At 41.9% G+C, this 22814-nt stretch overlaps 1 protein-coding gene and 1 long non-coding RNA gene across 5 annotated transcripts in view; one reads left to right on the top strand and one right to left on the bottom strand.

Moving 5' to 3' along the window:
• PTGER3 (prostaglandin E receptor 3) overlaps window positions 1-22814 on the bottom strand; it is a 315782-nt gene that overhangs the window by 243008 nt on the left and 49960 nt on the right. The window lies entirely within an intron of this gene.
• Window positions 7558-17720, top strand: LOC122755289. Its single transcript, XR_006356385.1, has 3 exons — window positions 7558-7686; window positions 13883-13997; window positions 16624-17720. It is a non-coding gene; the product is annotated as an uncharacterized LOC122755289 (long non-coding RNA).

Genomic DNA, 22814 nt, shown 5'->3' with positions numbered 1-22814 from the left:
AATACCCACCATCTCCTGACTCCATGCATTTTGCCCAATTGTCCCCCATGCTGGGACTTTTCTTCCTCCTTCTTTATCCCCCTTAATGCTGATTCTTACTCTCTGGGGTTATTTCCAATTTGTTCCACCCATATTGTAGGTAGTTGTTTGCCTCTTGTCTCCTCTATTAAGCCTTAAAAGGAAGGAGTGGTATTGGACTTTTTTTGTATGCATAGCTCCTGGCCAAGTGCCTGGCACACAGTAGGCATTTCATAAATGCTTTTTGACTGACTGACTCAAAGACAGAAACATATGCTATATGCATATATATCATTCTTTATGGTAAAAAGGAAGCAATGTGAACACCCTTTAATGGATGAAAAGACTAAAAACTAGAAACAAAACTATGGTATCTGAGAGCAACAGAATATTACTGTCCACTGAGCAAGAAATGGCCAACCTGTGGAATTCAGGAAGCATGAGAAGGTTTGCATGAGCCAAGGGAGAGTGAAAGATGGAGAACCAAGAGAACAATGGGGCCAGTGACGACAACAATGGGATGTGAAGACCCCCAAAAGGCAGCCGGACTCTGTGTACATGGAAAGCCAGTGGGGTCATGGAGAATACATGAGCCATGTCTTTGCCTCTCAGAGAGGCGGAGGACTATGAGGACGAAATGTCTCATACATTGTCAGGGACAGCCCTGTCTTTGCTCAGTTGTTTTCCCCTTGTTACAAGGGATGGCTCAATCTGGAAAGCATGAGGGGTGGGATAAGGGGAGATGATGTTCTTTTCCAGAAATTATAATGATGTAGAAATAAAATGCATTAGCATAAGGTATTTTTAAAGGTGAGCTGCAGCAACCGAGAATGACAATAAAGAAACGGACGTGCGTGAACACGGAGAGGAGTCACTCATGGAGGCAGAGCAAGATCGAGGATGAACAACAGCCTGACATGATGGAGACATGGAAAGACCTGGAGCAGGGGCTCTGAACCTCTTCTGTGTCTTGGACACCTTGGAGCCTATAAGATCCCATCAGCCTTGGGACTCCAGAGCCTCTCTGATTGGAGGACGGGGCCAAGAACTCTGAGCTCCATTTCAAGGGAGAGCTCAGATCAAACCATGTCATTTCTCACCTGCCTGAACTGCTCTGGGACTTCTCTGACTGAGCTCCTTACCCCCTCTCCTCCCTGCCCCTCAGCCCCAGGCTGGTACCTTCTCCCTTATCCCAACATTTCTCATCTTCCTTCCCACATCAGATCAGAAAGTGCATTGAGAGGAGAGATTGTCTTTCTTTTGAATTTGTGCATAGCACAGTGCATGGCACATAGTAGGCACTTCATCAATGTTTCCTGGCTAATAACTATGGACTTCTCAGCATGAAACTTGTAAAGCATAATAGAACACACAGAAAATTACAAAAAAAGATGTCAATTGTAGAGAAATAAAACTATCAAGATGCTCAGCATAAGAGTCCTTGACCTGAAGGGAGGTCTCCAGGCATTGAAAAGGTCACCCAGGGAGTTTTTATGGAGAGATCCAGATGACAGCTCAGGGTATGATGCCCAGAAGGGGAAAGGAGAAGCCCAATGCAACCTTTTCTCCCTATAATTTGTTCTAAAATGGCCTCTTTCCTTATTCAAGAGGCAACTTTTATCTGTAAAATGAGGGGAAGGGGGACAAGATGGCCGCCAGGGGGGCACTGGGTGGATAGAGAGGGTGCTGGACTTGGGGTCAGGAAGACCTGAGTTCCAATCCAGCCTCAGACACTACCTTCTGCCTGCCTCAGTTTCTTCATCTGTAAAATGGAGATAATAATCGTTCTTCCCAGGACTGTTGTGAGGATTAAGACAAAGCAGTTGGCACCGTATTTGGCAAATAGAAGGTGCTTGATAAATGCTTGTTTCCTTCCTTCCCTATTGTATGCCAGGTATAATGGGGTGGGGGTGGGGACCAAAATGGCCCCTGCCCCCAAGAGCTGATATTCGAAAGGGGAGAAACTTCATGTGCACTTTTAAGGAAATACCAAACAATTATAAGATGATGGGGGGGGTGGGTAGGAGTGCAGAAAGACCTTATGTCTTTCCTCTATCATCAGATCATTTTTCCAAACATTTTTGTACAGTCTTATGATTTCTCCCATGTAGGGAACTCCTCAATTGAAAACTGCTTCTATTGATACTGAAGCGACTCCTGTGTCACTTGGAGTTTGAGAGCTTTCTTTCTCTGGCACTGTTGAGAGCTTGAGTGACTTATCCAAGGTCACACAGCCAGGACTTCCTGAATCCCAAGCCAGTGCTTTCCACTGGGCCACACCAACCCTCATTCACTCCTTGAAATAGTCTTGTAAATTAGAGAAAGTAATCTTGGAGCTTTTCCCTAATTTTATTCCGCCTCACTCCTCTTTGTATCTTCTAAATCACTTCTTTTCTCCTCTGAATGCCTTTTTGGTTTTTTTTAAACATCAAATAGGCTTGGTAATAATTTAAAAGACACTTAGGGAATATTATTCATGCTGAGTTTACTCTCCTCAAAGATACAAAAGAAAAAATAAAAGTAATCAGACAAGCTCATGAACCGAATCTGACCAGGTTTGTATTCATGGCTGACTCTGTCTGTCTCATGAGCTAATGTAGCTCATGAAGCCAGCAGAGGATTGGTTATCAGATATCCTCATTTCAGTGCCTGGAAAATAACCCCTGGCACTATTTTCTGTAATTTAGTTGAAGAAACATATGACCAAGAAAGTACATCAAAGAAATGTCTGATGGAGAAAGGAGACAGGCTGGCCGTTTGTAACAGCAAGGGGTCCAGAGGCTCCTCTGCTAACCTGAGAGTAAGGCCAAGAAAATTGGAGAAGCTCTCCAGCATGGTGGGTGCACTCTTTTAGTGTAATTATGGGAGAATGTGCAGGAGGGTTTCACAGACAAGAATAGGCTGAAAGCTGCATCCTTGGAAAGAACCTCCATCTTGAAGACATCACTGATGTATTTGAGTATTGTAGTCTTATGTTTTAATAATAAAAGCTTTCTTTGTTGTTTGGCAAACAGAAATTTGAAAAATTCTTTACTGATCCATTTACACAGAGGCCTTGAAAGTCTACCTTGAAGAATAGACTCAGAGTCAATGTATTCAACATCACACAAAGCAGAATCTAAATCGATTTGGGGATGCAGGTGTTAAGCCCTGTTGCTCATCATCATTCACCTTGAAAATGACTGAGGCAGAATTTTGAATTCATGACCTTAGAGTCCAACTGTCTCCCGGAGGGATTAAATATTTGGCCAGAATCACACAGCTAATATATGTTTCAGTCAAGATTTGAACCCAGATCTTCCCCTTGCTCCAAGGTTAGTAACAGTCAGCAGTATGATTGAACCCAGATCCTGCGGCATTACATTCAATGTTCTCTCCACTGTGCCACATGTTCTCCAAGTCCAGGACTCCACCCACTAGGGTTCATGGTCTCTCAAAAGAAACAACTATTTGCATTTACATAGTTTTGAGGGGTTTGCCAAGTGTTCTCTTCACAAAAATCTTGTGAAGTTGCTCTTCCAAGGAGCTTTACAGGTGAGGAAATGGAAGCTTGGGGAGGCTAGCCAAGTTTCCCAAGGTCAGACAGCTAGTAAATATGAGAGCCTGGAATTTCCCTGGTTATTGGTGGAGGATGGGGGAAGGGTCATTGAGAAGGTAGTGTGGAATAGAGAACAGAGTCAGGAAGACCTGTGGCCAAATCCTTCCATTGGTTCCAGGCAAGTCATTTAACTGCTCAGTGCCCCGGGCAACTCTCTGAGTCCCTAAATCTCAGCTAAAGGGACGACGGGAATTAACATTGAGAGTTTCCTCACTGGGAATTCTCCAAAAATGAAGTGAGAGATCTAGTTTTATCACCTTCCCTCTTCCACGGTCCCCACTCTCCCCCAAAAGGCTAAGCATTTACTTTGCCTGTTTGCAAAGCAGTCAGTGGAGTTTCCTAAGTCTTTTTTGATTCTGACCTTAGGACAAACATGACTTTTCTTCCTGCTTTTCTTGGGAAGGGGCAGGCTCTCATTCACATGGGCCCTGTCAGATGCATGGCCTTCATTTGGATGACTGAGGGGATCACGAGGCTGAATTGACTAAATGCCAATTGTCAGGACATTGCCACAGAAAAGAGAATTTATCCTTCTAGCACTTACCCTGGCAATGACTCACTGAACTGGGTAAATCAGATAAAACTCTTGGTTGGTTCCAAAAAGCAAAATACCAACCTGTACAAAGAGCTATCACTGGGGTGGGTGGAGGACCAGGGCCTTGGCCCAGGGTAGCAAATTTAGAGTGTGCTGATGGCACCTACAGCCCTTCAGCAGCACAGGAACAGCTTAATGTGCATCAGCAAAGAAAATTAGTTAAGATAGGAAGCTACCAAAGAAGCAGAAACAAAATCTGTGCCCATATATTGGGAAATGGGTAAACAAATTGTGGCACATAAATATCATGAGATATTAATGTTCTGTAAGAAATGATGAATATGATGGATACAGAGAAGCCTGGGAAAATGTACACAATCTGACATAGAATGAAGTAAGTAGAACCAAGAAAGCCATATCGGCAACATTGTACGAGGAAATGGACACAAAATAAACAGGAGTGAATGCTTCACAATGACAAGGAACCAACAGGACTCCAAGGAGAAGAAATGAAGGACACCTGCCCCTTCCACTCACTTGCAGAGGTGGGAGGTCCATGCATGTGGAACAATATGGAATTTGGGGGCAAGAGAGGAGGCATCTGAGGCACTACAGGGAGTATCGGGAAATGACAAAAGTCAATGAAGGCATCTCATGTGAAACTGATCTTTTCAATGTGTTGCTGATTTTTCTCTTTGCCTTTCTTTCTTTGAAAAGTATTCTTTTTCTGTATCAGATTGCTTACTGTCTTGGGGAGGAGAGAGGGGTAGGGAAGGAAAGTTAGAATATGGAACTCAAAACTTTAAATAAAATAACAACTGCTTAAAATTGTTTTACTTGTAATTGGGAAAAAATACAATATTATTATTATTTTTTTTAAATAAAGTGACATGGGTAAAAATATATTCTTTGTTATATGGGATGACTCCCTGGGATGGGGAAGGAGGAGGAATACTGAGAGATGTCCTGGTGGTGTAAAAAATTTAAAATCCTCCCCCATTTTATTTAACAAAAACCAACAGCACCTGCCTTCCAAGATTGTTGTGAGGATGAAACACTTGTCAACATTTTTAAAAGCTTCAGTGTGTTGTGGTTGTTGTCATTGTTATTTAAGAAAGTAACTTCGAGACCACCCATTCCAACCCCTCATTTTACAGATTGGGAAACCAAGGCCAGGAATGTGAAATGAACTGCCCTAGAGGACAGAGACAAAGGCTTAAGAAGTAGGTTTTGAACTCAGGTCCTCCAAGCCCAGGGCCAGGGAGTGCTCTGTCCACTAACCTTCAGCTCTCCCCTCATTGTACAACAGGGGTTCTGACCCCCTTGTAGGTCCTGGCCCCTCTTGGACCCTCAGGCTGGGAAAGCCTCGGAAGCCCCTCTCCCAATGAATATTTTTAAATGCATAAAATACACAAAATTGCAAAGGAAACCAATCCTATTGGACTGCAGTTGTCCAAATATTTTTTAAGCAAACCAGCCTACAGACCCGCAGTTAAGAATGCCTGCAGTGCATACATTTAACTTCATAATATTTTGATCTCAGGCCAAGGCAGGAGACTGCCTGTAGAGTAGCTTCACTTAGGAGACAGCTTTAATTCATACCTAGTGAGTCAAAAGAAAATTGGGGAAACTCTAGCTGGGAGTGGCTCCCAATGGTACTTCAGGCTTCTGTAGTCATACTTAGAGTCAGGGGTTTCTTACCCCTGTTATATTAAGAGATAACTATTTGGTTCTGGCTTTGCGGATGCTGTGTGTTCTGAGCAAAATGTCCTGCACTGTTCTAATGAGAGCTGATCAGATTTCTAGAAAACAGGAGGTACAAGAGGTACTCTGCTGAAGGGAAATGGCCGGACAAATCAGCACCAGGCACACACGTCTTCCTTGCCTCTCTCGCCTTCTTAGCAACAGGGAAGGAGGACTTGGAAATGGCATCTGGAGACCTGCCATCTCCCTGTCCCTCTGAGTTGGCACTTTGCTGCAAAGTTGGACCCTGCCTAAGACTGTCTGATGGAGCCAACTTCAAAGTCACCATTTGAGAATATGAAGCAAAGAGGAAACAGGTCTGAGGCAGTGTGGTGCAGTGGACAGCTGTTCGGTTTTTGTAGTCAGAGGAGCAAGAGTCAAATTCCCTCTTGGTTTCTCACTATCTGTTTGACCTTTCAAGTCACTTAGCCTCACAAGGCCTCAGGGTTTTCAACTGTTAACTTACAGGGGCTGGACCAGGTTGCCTCTAAGGGTCCATCAGCTCTGAATCTGCTCCTATGTTAGAGTGAATTTCAGGGATAATGAAAGCAAGGTCAAGTGGGTGACGATCAAAGAGTGAGGTGCCTGTGCCAGTCATGAAGACTGAAGCCCAGAGGTGGTAGTAAATGAAAGGACAAAACAGAGGTGGGGCGGGGCAGCAATGCTGGGGAGAAGAGCAAGATCCAAGAAGGGGGAGGAGTTAAATGTGTGGGTGGATGGAGAGAAATATGAAATGGCAACTACATAGATTATCTCTTCATTACTGTCTTCAGAGAGGCCTCTGAAGCTGGATCAAACAAAAATGATGAACAGGGAAGTGAAACCTACAACCAATGAGGAAACATTAAGAAAGTACCAAAGTGTCACCATTGATTCTGTCATTCTCTGATACCTCCTGCTGCTGCTATCTCCCCTCTGACCCCCAAATGATTGTAGAGAGGGAGGTAGGGAGGGAGAGGGTAAGGAGGGAGGTAGACAGACAGATAGATAGAGAGATAGACGATAGAGAGATAGATGGATAGGTAGGTAGATAGAGATGATAGAGAGATATTTAGATTGATCAATAAATGCTTAAATCAATAGATATTTAGATAGATTGAGAGATAGATGGATTGGTAGGTAGATAAAGATGATAGATAGATGATAGAGAGAGAGATTGAGAGATATTTAGATTGATCAATAGATGCTTAGATTAATAGATACTTAGATAGATTGATAGACCGATCCATAGATTCTTAGCTATGTAGCCAAAGCTTCCCCCACTAGAATCCAAAATTCTTGAGGTCAGAAACTGCTAACTTTGGGGTCTCTATATCCTCGATTTCCAGCACAGTGCCTAGCACATAGCAGGAATTTAATAAATGTTTATCGAATGATTTGTAACAGGGGGATGAGCCTGACCACAAGCACAGGCCCTTCCTGTGGCTCCATGATCAGGCCACATCCTGTGTGCCTGGGACCTTGCTGAAGGGCACTCTTAGTGGTTTCTTGCGTCGTGGGGGTAGTGGGGAGGATGTGGGAGAGATTTGAACCAGAAAGGGCCGGCCTGGGGGCAGGAATTGAAGCTCACTCAATAAGCTTAAGAGGGTAATAATAATAAATAATGCTTTTACTTTATCTTTTTTCCTGTCTGAAAAGCACTTCAAGACGTTTTGAGACTCTTCCTTGGATTTTCATCAGGAAAGCTCCACTAAGTGTCCCATATCTTAAGTATCAACCTTCTAAGAGAATGGAATAGGAGTTAGGAGTTTCTATTTCATGCTTTAAGTGTTTGTCAAAGCACATTAATGAGGTAGGTGTGTGTGTGTGTGTGTGTGTGTGTGTGTGTGTTTATGTTTTTAAACATTGATCTGGTAGAGAAAAATAACTTTTTTATATGTGATCTACTTTGTGTATTGAAAACCTTTCTAGAAGTAACCATGTTAATCTCTTTTGGGAAGACCATATATATGAGCCAGGACTAATCTTAAAGAGATCACACACACACACACACACACACACACACACACACACACACACACACACACACACACACACACATGGTTCCAGGAGACAAAATGAACCAGAGAATGTGAGGAAAGCCTGACTGTCTCCCTGGGGTCCAAACTTGGTCCATGAGAGCTCACAGCTAGAACCTTCTAGAGGGAAAATCCTTCCTCCTCATTTCCTTCCTCCCCAATAGTTTTTACAGATTGCTTAATTAGTGGAAGCCATCAAGGCTGGGATCTACTATAGGCCAAGATCCTGAAAGGACAGGGAGAAGTGACTAGGTCATAGCCATTGATTTTTTTAATCCCAGAAAACTGGAACAATGTGTTGAGAATAGGGGTGGGCAAATACCCCCCTGATTTTCCAGAGTGAGAAGAAAGTTAATTCTTCAAGCTCTGAGCCAATGGGAACCATAGCATTAAAAGACACTGATCCGGTGGAGGTTCCAGAGGGGGGAAGCAAAGATGATGAAAGGCCTTCATATGACAGTCAATGAAAGGAACTGAATTCTATCCAGTAAATATTCACTGGGCATCTTCTACGTGCCAAGCAAAGCCCTGGGCATGGCAGAGATGAACAAAAACAAAGATGAAAACAGTCCCTGCCCTCAACCAGCTTCCATCCTATTGCAGGATACAGCATGTACACCAAGTGCAGAGAAAGGAATCCAAAGTCATTTCTAAAGGGAGAGACTCGTGATAACTGGGGTAGATCAGAACAGGCCTCCCATGGTGCCCAAGGTGTGCATGCCTTAAGAAACACTAGGGAATCCATGAGGGAGAAGGCTCTGCATCCTAGAGGGAGGAATCCTTCCTGTATTCACCCCCTATGGAAGTCGGAAGCACATGTACTCCCTGGGTTCCACTTTCTCCCTAAACCTGCTCCTTATTTGGTCTCTCAAATGGGAAAAGAGGTGCAAGAAGGAAACAAAATAAGGCCGAGCTGTGCCCAGTGTATGCAAATCATGACAAAGTCTGTGCTTGCCTTGGAGCCCCAGCCCAGGCTGGCGTTCTGGATGACCACCCACTGCCAGGAGGCGGAGCTTGTTCCTCTCCCTCCAATGCTGTCATGAACCTGTCCAAGAGGCATCCAGGTGTGGTGAGGATTTACTGTCCCCACTCTGGACACATGGACTTTTTCATTCTGGGCAAGCCCACTGTCAGCTGGACCCAATCAGCACTTTGGGGAGAGGGGGGCAGACTTGAGGCCGCCACACATTGATTTTTCTCAAAACACAGTCCTGTGAACGGTGTCCAGTCAGAATGAACAGATCTAGAGCCTAGCCGCAGACAAGCATTAAACAGAACAGCCTCCTGGACTCTGAAGAGCTCAGCCGGGAGAGTCCTAGCTGGTTAATCCAATTCTATTAACATTCAGGAAATGCCTACTGTGCGCCAAAGTCCCTGTTCTCAAGGAGTTTACACTTTACTGGTTATGACATTCACACAGATTAATGAATAAAATACATTCTGATGAGGGAGAAAATACTAATCCCCAGATAGAACAGGAAAGGTAGCATGTGAGTTTAGCCTTGAATAAAGCTGTGGATTCTAAGAGACAGAGATGAGGAATGCACTCCAGGACACAGCCTGGACAAAAGCTCAGAAGTAGGAGATGAGGCGCAGCTAGGTGGCGAGGTGGATAGAGCACCGGCCCTGGAGTCAGGAGTACCTGAGTTCAAATCGGACCTCAGACACTTAACACTCACTAGCTAGCTGTGTGACCCTGGGCAAGTCACTTAACCCCAATTGCCTGACTAAAACAAAACAAAACAAACAAACAAACAGAAAAAACAACAAAAAACGAAGTGGGAGATGGGGTATGATGAAATAATCACAATAATTCAGAGGCCCAAACTATAGCATAGTGGATAGAGCAGGTCTTGAAGCCAGGGAGATCTGGGTTCCGAGTCTGCCTCTGCTACATGCAGACTGACCCTCGGTGGTCTGGGCAGTTTCCTTCCTCAGTGAAATCCCACGTCCAGACTTTATCTTTTGAGAGTTTTATTCAACAACCATTGTTCCTTAGAAGCAGCTTGGCATAAGATGCAGGTAGAGGTCCCTGAAATGGAGAAGCCCTGAGTTCAGGTCCCATGTCAGAGCAGATCTAGGCAAGTGCTTTCATCTCTCATCACTTCTATCAACTCTCTAAGATTCTAAATGGTGGGAAAGTTGCCAACCTACATCTGTGGAAAGAATTGTGTCATAGGGAGGTCTCTATACTGAGGAAATTCCAAGTCCTGGTGCCCTTTTCCTCCCCCCCCCCCCATTGAAGGAAAAAAAATGAAGAGCTCTCTCTGACGAGGCACAGTTACTTCTATAGTTGCTGAAGATAGCTGGGGTGGGGAGCGGGGAAGGTTCTCTTCCCTCAAGTAGCTGACATTCTGTTGAATAATAAAATAACATTTCCTGAGGCAGTGGGGTGACTAGTAGATTATAAGATGGACTCAGAACCAGAAAGATGCGAGTTCAAATCTCACTTCAGACACTAACTAGCTTTGTAATCCTGAACAAGATCCTTACGCTATATTTGCCTCAGTTTCTTCATCTATACAATGGATAATAACAACTACCTAACAGGATTGTTATGAGGACTGAATGAGATAATTTCATATGTGTAAAGGACTTTGCAAACCTCAAAGCATCCCTATATAAATGTTAGCTACCATTTTCTTAACAACCAGGACTGAAATGATGAAAGTTCCAGAGAGATCTGGTATCCCAGATTATCTAAAAGAAGTCATTTTCATGTTCTTAAGGGAGGCTACCAGAGGAGGAGGTTGGTGCAACTGGGATCTTTAAAATCCTCTTGGGGGCAGCTAGGTGGCAAGGGATAAAATGCAGGCCTTGGATTCAGGAGGACCTGAGTTCAAATTCAGCTTCAGACACTTGACACTTACTAGCTGTGTGACCCTGGACAAGCCACTTAACCCTCATTGCCCCATTAAAAAAACCCCTCTTGGGGGCAGCTAGGTGGTGCAGTGGATAGAGCACCGGCCCTGGAGTCAGGAGGACCTGAGTTCAAATCCGGCCTCAGACAATTAACACTTACTAGCTGTGTGACCCTGGGCAAGTCACTTAACCCCAATTGCCTCACTAAAACAAAACAAAACAAAACAAACCCCAAGCCCCCCCCAAAAAACAAACAAAAAACCCCTCTTATATTTGGGGGTATGTTTTATAAACAATTGGCCTAATTGATTCAGGTAGATGAATAAATAGCCTTGGACAGAAGACACAGAGTGTTCATGGTTGGACCCCATTATCCTTAAGTTCAAAATGTCTCTGACTGAGCTCTCTGGCGATATTTAGTTCTTGCATTCTGAAAGCTGATAATCACCTTGGGGAGACAGAACATACTCAAACAACAAGGATACAGGTCTCCTGATTCCCCACTGTCTTCAAAAACACTGAGAAGACTGAAGCAAGAACTAGTGGAAAGCCTGCTGAATCTGAATATAACACCAAAATTTTAAAGTGAAATTACAAAAGTCATCTTAGTTTAAAACTTTAGGAAAATGAAAAATTTCTCTTCCAACACACACATTGCTACCCTCCAAGACTGGAGACATACTGGGGTGCTATCAAGTCAAGAGTGGGACTCATTACCCCAATACTCAAAAGTGTTAGGAGCTATTAAGACCCACAGACTCCCAGAGGTCCATGGATAGATTTCAAGGGGTTTGAGAACATCAATGGGAAAAATACGTCTTTATTTTCACTATCCCCTAACTAAAATCTACCATTTCTTTCAATTGTGAATTAAAACCAAATAAAACCAAAAATGAACTTTTTTTTTCTGAAAAGGGGTCCATAGCCTTCACTAGACACACCAAAGGAATCCATGATACAAAAAGCTCAAGAATCCCCGATCTAGAAAATGAGTTTTACTTTCAGTTGAACTGAAAGATAGGGCTTAGGGTCATAGATCTCCAGTTGCTAGCAACCACAGAGGACTTCTAGTCCAACCCCCACATTTTACAGATAAGGAAACTGTCTGGGAGAAGTGATTTGCCCAAAGTCACATGGGTAGGAGGCATCTGAGGAACCATTCCAACCCTATTCCTCTGATTCTAGTATCAGTGTTCCTATGATATCATCCAGCCTCACAATTCAGTGATTGTGCCTTTTCCCCTCTCCCATTTTGTCTGCCATTCTTAGCATTCCAGATACCATCCTAGCCTTTCAATCATGAAGGATACAAGTCAGTAACCTGAGGCTGTACAATGATTTTGATCTATGCTAAGCAATGTTAATAATAACCCCTAATAATAATTATAAGCTTCATTTGAAAAAGGTTTAAAAATGAAATGTCTGATAGAAACATTTCCTTGTCCCTAAAAGGTCCATTCATTGGTCACAAGATCATAGATTTCAAGCTAAGTTGACCAAAGAGAACATTTACTCTAACACATCCATTTTAGAGATGCAGAAACTGAAGCTTAGAAAGGTCAGGTAACTTGACTGAGGTTACCCAGACAGCAAGTGAAAAAGCCAAGATTCAAAGCTTGGTCCTCTAACTTTAATCTAAAGGGAAGAAGTTGGATTCTCCTCAAAAGGAAAAATGATAAGGTCATAAATTACGTTGGTGGGCATGTGAGTAGGGATAATTAGGTGGATATGAGTGAGGCAGTGTGGCATAATGGGTATAGTGCTCCACTTAGAGTCAGGGAGAACTGAGTTTAAATCTTCAGACAATACCTAAGTGACCCTGGGCCTCTCCAAGACTCAGTTTCCTCTTCTGTACATAGAGGTAGCTGGGTCAGATGTCCTCTAGGGTCTCTCCTGATTCTAAATCTATGATCTTGGAGATCTAATAGTAGTGAAATTAAAATCATAAATGATTAATGATGGCAATAGTTATAATTTCTTGATGCTTCCCTTTAGCTGAATGTTGACATTTTCATTAAAAATACAAATGAAGGCCTTAATGAACTTCATGAGTGGAGGAAAGGTGGCAAGGGGAAAAGCTGAAATACACCATTGGTGGAGCTGTGAATTGGTTCAGATGTTTGGTTAAACAATTTAGAATCACATGAAAAAGGTGATTGTTGACTGCTCAAAGACTGACCCAGCAATCTCAGCCCTGGACATATACCCCATAGAGCTCAAATGCAGAAAAAAGGTTCTTGTATTGTGGTAGCAAAAGATGGGAAAGAAAGTGGGTGTCCATGAATCAGAAAAGGCTAAACAAATTGGGGCATATTGATGTATTCCATATGCTTTACATTGTAAGAAGTAACAAATAGGAGAATTCAGAAAAACATGGGAAGACTTGAATGAACTGATGAAGAGCCACTAAGGGAACACCACAAATAATGGGCAGGATGATGTGCTCTGCCCCCACCCCCCACCACACAAACACACATCCTACTCAAAGGCAGCTGAATTATGATTTATTATAATAGTCCTTCTTGATGCCAGAGATAAATAGAGAGACGGAGGATTCCAGCTACTAAATGTGGCATATCTTTGCCGCTGTGGTCATTCTGTTGGTGGGTCCCCGGTTAGTTGTTTGTTATAAGGGAGAGTTTAAAAGAAAAGGGAAAGTATAGATAGAAATTACTATTATTAAAACAAGAAAGCATCAGTGAAACAAAAAATGTGAATGAAGAACAAATGAATAAACACAAAAGCATTCATTAAGCATTCTGTATGTGCTAAACGCCGTTAAGTGATGAAGATGTGAGCAGACTCATTGAGCTCACACTGTACTGGGTGGAAACAACACATAAGAGAAGAAACCAAGCCAGTAATGAAAAGGGTTTGTATCTCCCCCTTTGCCATCACTGATTAGAAGAGCCCTGATCTTGAGCTGTGTCAGCCACAGATCCAGGCAATCAAGTGATAATTCTGTTTTAAAATAGGTCAGTGGTGGATATGTGTGTGTGTGTGTGTGTGTGTACATGTGTGTATGAATATGGCGTTGGGCAAGCTCCTGCCCACAGCACACATGAGGCACTTCTTTCAACCAGTTTCTAACTGATATCCTACTTCAAGGCTCCAAAGTCCTGGTTCGTGGTTCTCAACATGGGAGTCATGCTGTGCCAGATTGGGAATCAAAGACTCTGAGTTTGAATCTCGACTCTGCCACTTACAACCTAAATGACCTTGGGTGAGTCATTTTCCTCTTCTTTAAAATCAAGGGTGTTGGACCAAATTATCTCTGGTGTTCCCTTCATTTAAAAATCTTCTGTCCTGTCTCTTATGTCCTCAAGAAAAGAAGACACTACAGAGAGAAACAACCATAGGCAGATAAGCACGCAATGAACATCCCATTTGGAATTCTGATAAGACTTTCCACACTATTATCTGGAAGTCACTGATTTGACATTCACAGGGTGGCCTGCAGCTGTGTGCTCTGAGATCTTTCTGGAAGCATCATTCTGCTTCCATTCTGTTCCTTGCATTCTAAATAATAAAGACTGGAGAGATTTAGTGCTGACACATAGAGGAAAAATAAGAAATAATCCCCAGAGCAACCCAAAGTCACATTCAAGACATCTTCCATTGGACAGGAGCACTGTGAAAGGTAACAATAATAATGATGCTCCCACCCAACAAAAAAGGAGGAAAGGAAAGGAAAGATGGCTTAGAAAGCATTAAAAACAACAGCAACAGCAATAACCAGAGAAAAGAAGGATCTTCAGGAGACCCAAAGAGGGCAGTATTGTTCCTACTGTGTTGTTTATTAGAGTACACTTAAAAAAGAAAAGAACTTGGATATAATAGAAACTCATGGTGTCATATGCAATCCCCTTTTTCTGTTCTCCTTTGTAGGAAGAAATGTTCATGTTTATTGATTTTTGTCACTATCTTTATAAAACATTTCCTCAAGATGTTTCCCATGCAGATGTCACAATTATAAAAGATTCCTTGAAAGCTATAACAACAGAAATATACTGGCTTAATGATTCTCTGATCATTGTCAAGTAAAGTATAAAGCAAAGACACATTGGCCCCCCAAACATCACTGCTGTCATGGAGAAGATCCAAGACAGAGTCCAAATGGAAGAGGAATAATAGTGACAACAACAACAATAGCCAACATTTATGTAGCACCTAATATGCGTCAGGCCCTGTGCTAAGGATTTTACAAATATTATCTCATTTGATTGTTACAATAACTCTGGGATGTAGGTGTTATTATGATCATCATTATACAAGGTGGCCAAAAGTCATGAAGGCATTTCAATATTTAATAATTCCTTTATTTTTTGTTTTAAAATTTTAATACTATAGCATCATATACAGTATAAATGGGAAATTAATTTACATTATGTGTGGAAAATCAAATCTCATAAATGGTAAAGAATAAAGAAAAAATAATTTTCAAAAAGTTATTAAAACATTGTAACTTTTGGCCCACCCTGTACAAATGAGGAAGCAAAGGCAAATAGGGTTTAAATGACTTGGCCAGGGTCACACAATATGTAGCTGAGGCTGGATTTAAACTCAGGTCTTTCTAACCAGGGTTCTCCAAAGACCAAAAGTGCTTAACCTTTTTATGTGTCATGGACCCCTTTGGTAGTCTGATTCCTTCTCAGAATAACGTACATTTTAATTAAAAATTAGAGGGAATGCCAGATTTCAATTAGAGATTAGCAAAAATCAAAATATTTTTCTTAACAAGTTCAAGAAATATCCCCCTTGAAATCTATTTATTGACCCCAAATTACAAACCTCTGCTATAGATACTGAGGTGTTCCAGATGGTTCTTTTCCCAGATGACATTGTGTATGACTGTATCAAGTACCAAAACATTGAAGAAATCCCCTAATCACTCAAAAACTAAGTGGATGAAGAATGCCCATTGTCTAGACTGTGGAGTTGCCTAGGATAAACAGTCTGTAGACCTCACCCATCATGATATAAATCTTAGATAGACACTGCAAATGCATAATGAGCTGGGCCCAGAAATGAAATGGAAGAGAGTGGGCTGACTGGTATTTGAGACATTACACAATTCTTTCAGTGACCCCAAGCTTCTCCCCAAAACAAAGGTTCATCTTTTATAACAAATGTTCTCCCTATAATGCATGACTGCTGGTCCTGGAATATGATAGCCTCTGAAGGATTGAAGTTGAGAACCCTCAAAAGGTAATGGAGGAGGGGCAGCTAAGTGGGGCAGTGGATAGAGCACCGGCCCTGGAGTCAGGAGTACCTGAGTTCAAATCTGGCCTCAGACACTTAACACTTACTAGCTGTGTGACCCTGGGCAAGTCACTTAACCCCAATTGCCTCACTAAAAAAAAAAAAAGGTAATGGAGGAGAACATGGCAAACTCCAATAGACTCTAGCACATTCCAAACAAGAATTGTGTAGTAGAAGCCAGATAAAGGATGCCATCAAAGGAATGTATGATTAAGAAAAAGGGTAGGCTAGATTCATAAAGAGAGTAAGGGAGACCCACCTATTCTATTGGTATCTTCATGGTGTCAGGAGAGGAGGAGGGAGGCTGCTGGTATATTGGGTAGACTCTGTGTGTTGAATATATGGGAGGACATGGATGAAATTCCCAGAGAGTAGGCAGTCATGAGTGGATTGTGGATTCCCATCACTAGAAAGTTCACATTAATTAAACCACAAGTACAGTGGAGTAATAACTAGTATATGAAGTGCATTTTAAGGCTTGCAAAGTGGTTTGTGTATATTATCTCGTGAGCTTTCCAACAACTCTATAAGATGTTGTAATTATCCCCATTTGGGAATGATACTAATCATTATCCCCATTTTTACAGATGAGGAAACTGATGCTATAAGAAAGTAAGTGGATTCTTCATACATCAGAAGCAGGCTTCAAATCCAAGTCTTCCTGACTAAAAGTTCAGCATTTCATCCACAATGCCAAGAGTCACACTATGTTAAAACACAGTCAAATAAAAAGCATTCATTAAGCACCTGTTAGGCACCAGAGCACGGGACAATGTACTAGCAATACAAAGAAAGGCAAAAATCCCCAGTGCATATTCTCAAGGAGCTCATGGTTTAATGAGGAAACAACTCCACACATCCACACATCCAGGACACATAGAGAGTGGAGGAAAAGGAAGGCACTAGGATTAGGGAAGACCTCCCACAGAAGGCAGGCTTTGAGCTGAGTCATGAAGGAAGGTGTGGAAATAAGGAGGCAGTGGGAAGAAAAAAGAGCATTCTAGGCATTGGAAAAGACCCAGATTTGGGAGGTGATGTCACATGCAAAGAACAGCAAGAAACACAGCCCCATCTCTAAGACATTATGGGGAAAGATGGCAGAAGTGTCTAAGCAATATTGCTTATGAAAGAATGCATCAGAGGAGAAAATGAGCCTGCAGTGGCTTGTGGTGAGGTCTAGCTGAGTCATGTCTTCCCATGAGGATTTGTAGATAAAACCAGAAAGAAAAACAACAGGCTTTTCAGAATGGTCTGTCTTCTTCCACACAGCTGGACTCAGGATAGAGTACCTTGACAATTGTCAGAGCACATCAAAATGGAGGGGGCTCAAAAATTTGACCGTGCTCCCCACCATGCTAAATGCCTCGTTAGCAAAGAATAACAAGTACCTGTGCTTCCCTGTAGTAACTCATAACCCATCCTGCACCACTGAATGTATCTTATTATTTTTCCTATGCTAGTTTCATATCATCAATTTAAAAATTAGTTTGAGGCGATGTCTGCTATTGTTTACCCTAGAGGACAAAAATAACGTTTACACTTCTGTTCATTTACCCTGTCAAATATGCTTTTTGGATGAATTAGAGCCATCAACAATGTGCTGCAGTCATTAGAACCCTAAATTTGGAGTTAGGAAGACTTGGGTTAAAATTGTGACACTTACCAACTGTGTGACCTTAAACAATCTTCTCTCAGCCTCAGTTTCCTCAGAATAAGGGTTGGCTAGGGCTGATAATAGCACCTATCTCACAGGTTTATCATGAGGAGCAATATAAATAATGTATATAAAATGCTTTGCAAACTTTAAAGGGGTTAATTGGTACAACAGTAATAACAACCAGCATTTATATGGTGTTGTAAAGCTTGCAAATCACTTTACAAATATTTAGTCATCATCCCAACAACACTGGGACATAGGATCTATTATTATGCCCATTTTACAGATGAGAAAACTGAGGTTGAGAGCTCAGTTTTCCAGGATCACACAGCTACTCAAGAAAGATTTAAACTCAGGTCCAGAACTTTGTCTACTGCATCACCTAGATATAATGGATACAAAAATGAGCTTAGATTAAAAAAAAGATTTGGGTTTGAGTCCCACCTCTGATGCAAGCTGGCTGGGTGATACCAGGTAAGTCCCATAACCTTTTTATGTTATAGGCTACTCTCTACAATTATAAATTTCAGAGAAGGTGACAATCTGTACTTGTAGAGGTATTTTCCTCATCTGGGAGTTTCCTACGCCATTGCATTCAGAGTCCCAATTATTATTTTCAGTACCAACAATGGAACCATCACCTTTGGCTTTACCATGCTAGATCCCAACATTATCTATGAGGAGTGACACTTAAGAAGATAAAAATGGAGAGAAGCCCTGCATTTGACAAGAACTCAACCAGAAAACCAAAAGTTCCCACTGAAGGGCAAACCAATTCTGATGACACTTGGACATCAAATTTCAAGATATCTCCATCAGCAATGGTCACAAATAGCACTTCTGCCAACACCAAAGAAACAAACAAAGAAATGACTGAAAAGCCGTGAGCACTTCACATATATCTTATGTCCCACCTAGGAAAATGTGAGCTACTCAAGAGAAGGGGGAAGATGCATCTGGTGTAGTTCTGGCACATAGTAGCAACTTTTCTCCTCTTTTTTTGGTGAGGCAATTGGGGTTAAGTGACTTGCCTAGGGTCACACAGCTAGTAAATGTCAAGTCTCTGAGGCTGGATTTGAACTCAGGTCCTCCTGAATCCAGGGCTGGTGCTCTATCCACTGTGCCGCCTAGCTGCCTCCATAGCAGCAACTTAATAAATGTTGACTGAGTTCAATTGAATTGAATTCCTGATGTCAATAATTGAAAAAAATCCAAGACCTCTTGGATTCAAATGTTCCCTCTAACCCACCCATTCTTGTCCCACCTTGTCCATGTTCTTTCTCCCATAGATTTTCTACAGCAACACCTTCCTTGCTTTCCCCTACCATGGTACCATGGTAAGGATACCAATAGGGCACTCAGATTCCCACCTCTCATACCTCTTCCTCCTTTCATCCCTCACCTTGCTACTTCTATAAAATCTTTTTGGTTTGATTTTTTGGTCATCTTTCATTTTGTGGTATTGGCATAGGGTAGACACAGTTGCTGCATTTATCTCATCATTTATCCATTGTCTTTTTTTAAACATAACTGTAAATATCCTGTGCTCAGGTTTCTTCAAATTATTCTGATACAGAATACTGTGATTTACTAGGGAATGCAAAGAAATGTCAAAGAGCTTAGGGTGATAAACATATTTGAATTGATTTTTTATAGTGAAAGATGGACAGACATGCTATTTTAGTGCAGTCATTGGTCTACATAGGAGTTCTAGTCATACGGTAGGTTTTAGCTGAGTCTAACTTGAAATAACAGGTCATATTGCAGAGGGATAAGCCTGGACCCTTGAGTCTCACATCTGACTCACATAGGCAGTGACCCTGGGCAAGACATTTAACTATTTAATGCTCCCAGGCAGCTCTCCAAGGCTGCAAGTTACAGATAAATTGTGCATCTGTGTTGATGGAGGGATTTCTTACTGCAGGAATTCCCTTCAACAGTGAAATCACAGATGTATAAGGGGGAAGAAAGGAAAGACAACAGACATTTTCAATGTTCCCCAATACTGGTGGCCTCTTCTTTTTTTCTGTACATATCTGTGATTTCATGCAAGATGGAAAATGCCTTCTACCAATTCCCATTGGTAATTAACACTTCTGTAGCTGAGTCTTAGGGGAGTTTCCTAAAGCCCTGACAAGTAAAGAGGCTTGTTCATGAACACTCAACTGTATGTCCAACTTGACATTACTGACTCCAAATTTGTCCCTCTCTTTATTCTGTCATCTTACTAGTGGGTCCCTAAGTGGGGATTTTAAAAAAATGATGGACTTTGCCATAAACTAAGTGGCACAGTTGGGTCAGAGTACTAGACTTGGAGTCAGAAAATCATGAGTTCAAATCTGGCCTCAGACACTTAATAGCTATATGATCATGGGCAAGTCACTTAATCTTGTTGAACCTCTGTTCCCTCATCTGTCAAATGCAGGGAATAGCAGCACCTGCCTCACAGGGTTGTTGTGAAGAACAAATGGACACCATATGTGGGGACTTTGGCAACCTTAAAGTGCTAAACAAATGCTGGCTGTATGGCCTTGGGTAAGTCAGTTATGTTCTCCGGCCTCAGTTTCCTTACCTGTAAAATGAATATATTACACGCGTTGAGCACTGAGATTCCTTCCAGCTTTTGATCTGTGATCATATGACTCTTCTAGACATTAGCTACCTTGTACATTATTTCAGAACTTCTCATCACCCAATCAGATAAGCATACCCTACAGAGACTGATATAAACAGCATTCTTTTAAAAAAATGTTCCTAGTCACTACAATAAGCCAATGCATAATATTTTTATTCTATTTCTCATCAAATTGGATTGCAAGCTTTGCAAAGAATTCATTTCCGATCAATGAGAGCAGGAGACAGATATAATTTGTCATCAAGATCTGACTCAAAATTAAAATTATTCATTTCTACTCCAGTAGATGCTCAATGCTCTCGGGACTTGGCCCCAATAAATAGTTATTTTTTCCTCTTTCATCTCTTTTTTTTTGATGGGTAGGGGTTCCCTCCAGGGCCAACAGAGAGGCAATGATGGTATTATTTGAGCATAAGAAAACTCCTTTAAATAAAGAACCCACTCAGTAAATTACTTCTCGAGTAAATAACACAAAGCATTGATTTTTAAATCATGATTTAAATCCTATTTCAGGAAGGTTTCAAAAGGAGAATTATAATAGATTCTTACAGATGGGTTGCTAACAGTAAAGGGCTCTCTAATTGACTGATCCTTTTGGTAGAAATATAACCTGAGGGATTGCAGTTTTCAATGGAATCCTCTTTAAATAGATCTTACGTACTTACAGAAGCAGGTCAGACCTAGCAAAATCTCCATTCCTTGTTATAATAACATACCAGGACATTTTGTGACCTTAAACCATTAGGCTGTTGTTCTGGTGGCTGCCGTCTGGTGCCATGTTGGGATGGTGTGCCCCTGACCGGAAGGCTACCTGAACTCCATTACCTATGCTGATGTTGACATGTGATGATTTTGGAAGTTCCTGTAGCCCTCAACTCCAAGGTCCAATGGTTTGGGCAGACTCTGGGATCTGGACAAAAAGATGTGGTTCCGGTCTAAAGAAGACTACAACTGTCCAATCACTGCTGGAAAGCCAGGTCAGCATGAAGCCTCTCATAGATATTCCAATCAACTTTGAGTAGGGCTAAGGAAAGGTATGAAAGATATTAGGAAAAGCCTAGATTTCTTGAGTCATCCAGGATAACAATTACAGAGGTAAGGATAATGATGATAATCACATAACTCTACTATAGTCCTACTTGCATCCTCATTGTGCTGTGGAGGTGGTCCTGATTCTCAAAGGTCATGTTGGCCATATGAAAGCTCTAACAGATGCAAGAAGCTAGAAAGGCTTCCAGTACACTCTGGGGATGAACTAAGGACCAGCTGAGCAGAGTCTGAGATGCTCACCAGCAGACTAGCTGGTGAATTTTTTACCTACATTAACTTTCTTTCTTTTTTTGCAGGGCAATTGGGGTTAAGTGACTTGCCCAAGGTCACACAGCTAGTAAGTCTTAAGTATCTGAGGCCAGATTTGAACTCAGGTCCTCCTGACTCCAGGGCCAGTGCTCTATCCACTGCACCACCTAGCTGCCCCTACATTAATTTTTAAAGACCATTTACTGAATCATGAAAGCGTTGAAAGCTGGTTTTCAGAAACCAGAGTCCCTTTAAGTTACATGATGACAACTTGTATTTACATACATAGTGTTTTACAATATATAAGCCCTTTTCTTCACAACTACTGGCAAGACTAGAATCCAGGACCAGCGATCCCACAAGCACTAGGCTTACTTCTAGCAAGCTTCCTACCAAAACCAGCCTCTTTGAACTGGAGGTAGGCAGCACAGGCCCAATCATTTTTAAACCCATGCCTTTCCTGAGCTGCCCCCTGTGGTCCACAAATATATGGTGTCCCAAGGTCAAGAAGGAGCTGAGGAAGGGGATAGAGTGCTGGACACAGGCAGCAAGACCGGAGTTCAAATCCTATTGAGACATTTCTTAGCTATGGGACCATGGGCAAGTCATTTAGAGTCTCTTGGCCTTCATTTCCTCGTCTGCAAAGATCCCCAAGCTCACTTTCCGTTCTAAATCTATGTTTCTGCGATTCTGTGAATAATGTCCCCTGCTGTGACAAAGAGGCGTTGATCATTTGCTTGAGGATCTTTAATGAGGGGGGATTTATGACCTCTACTTTAAGATAGCTCCAAATGTCAAGAAGTTCCCATATCTCTGGCAACTTCAACACTTCAAATCAAATTTTGGAGCAGCAGAGCCAACAACAGGTCAGAAGGATGCATTTAAATAATCACCTCATACCCATCAAAAATGACAAATGCTGGAGGGGAAATAAGTGCATTAATGCATTGTTGGTGGAGCAACGAAGTGACCCAACCATTCTGGGGAACAATTGGGAACTGTGCCCAAAGGGCTACCAAACTGTGCATGCTCTTTGATCCAGCAATACCGCTGCTAGGTTAATATCCCAAAGAGATCAAAGAGAAAGGAAAAGAACCTATGTGTAACAGAATAGTTCTATCAGCTTCGTTTGTGGTAGCAAAGAATTGGAAACTGAGGGGATGTTTATCAGTCGGGGAATGGCTGAA

Source organism: Dromiciops gliroides, chromosome 4 (genome assembly GCF_019393635.1).
Source record: "Dromiciops gliroides isolate mDroGli1 chromosome 4, mDroGli1.pri, whole genome shotgun sequence".
Classification (NCBI taxonomy): domain Eukaryota; kingdom Metazoa; phylum Chordata; class Mammalia; order Microbiotheria; family Microbiotheriidae; genus Dromiciops; species Dromiciops gliroides.
The sequence above is the reverse complement of the archived record's forward strand: the minus strand, read 5'-3'. Positions and strand labels throughout refer to the sequence as shown.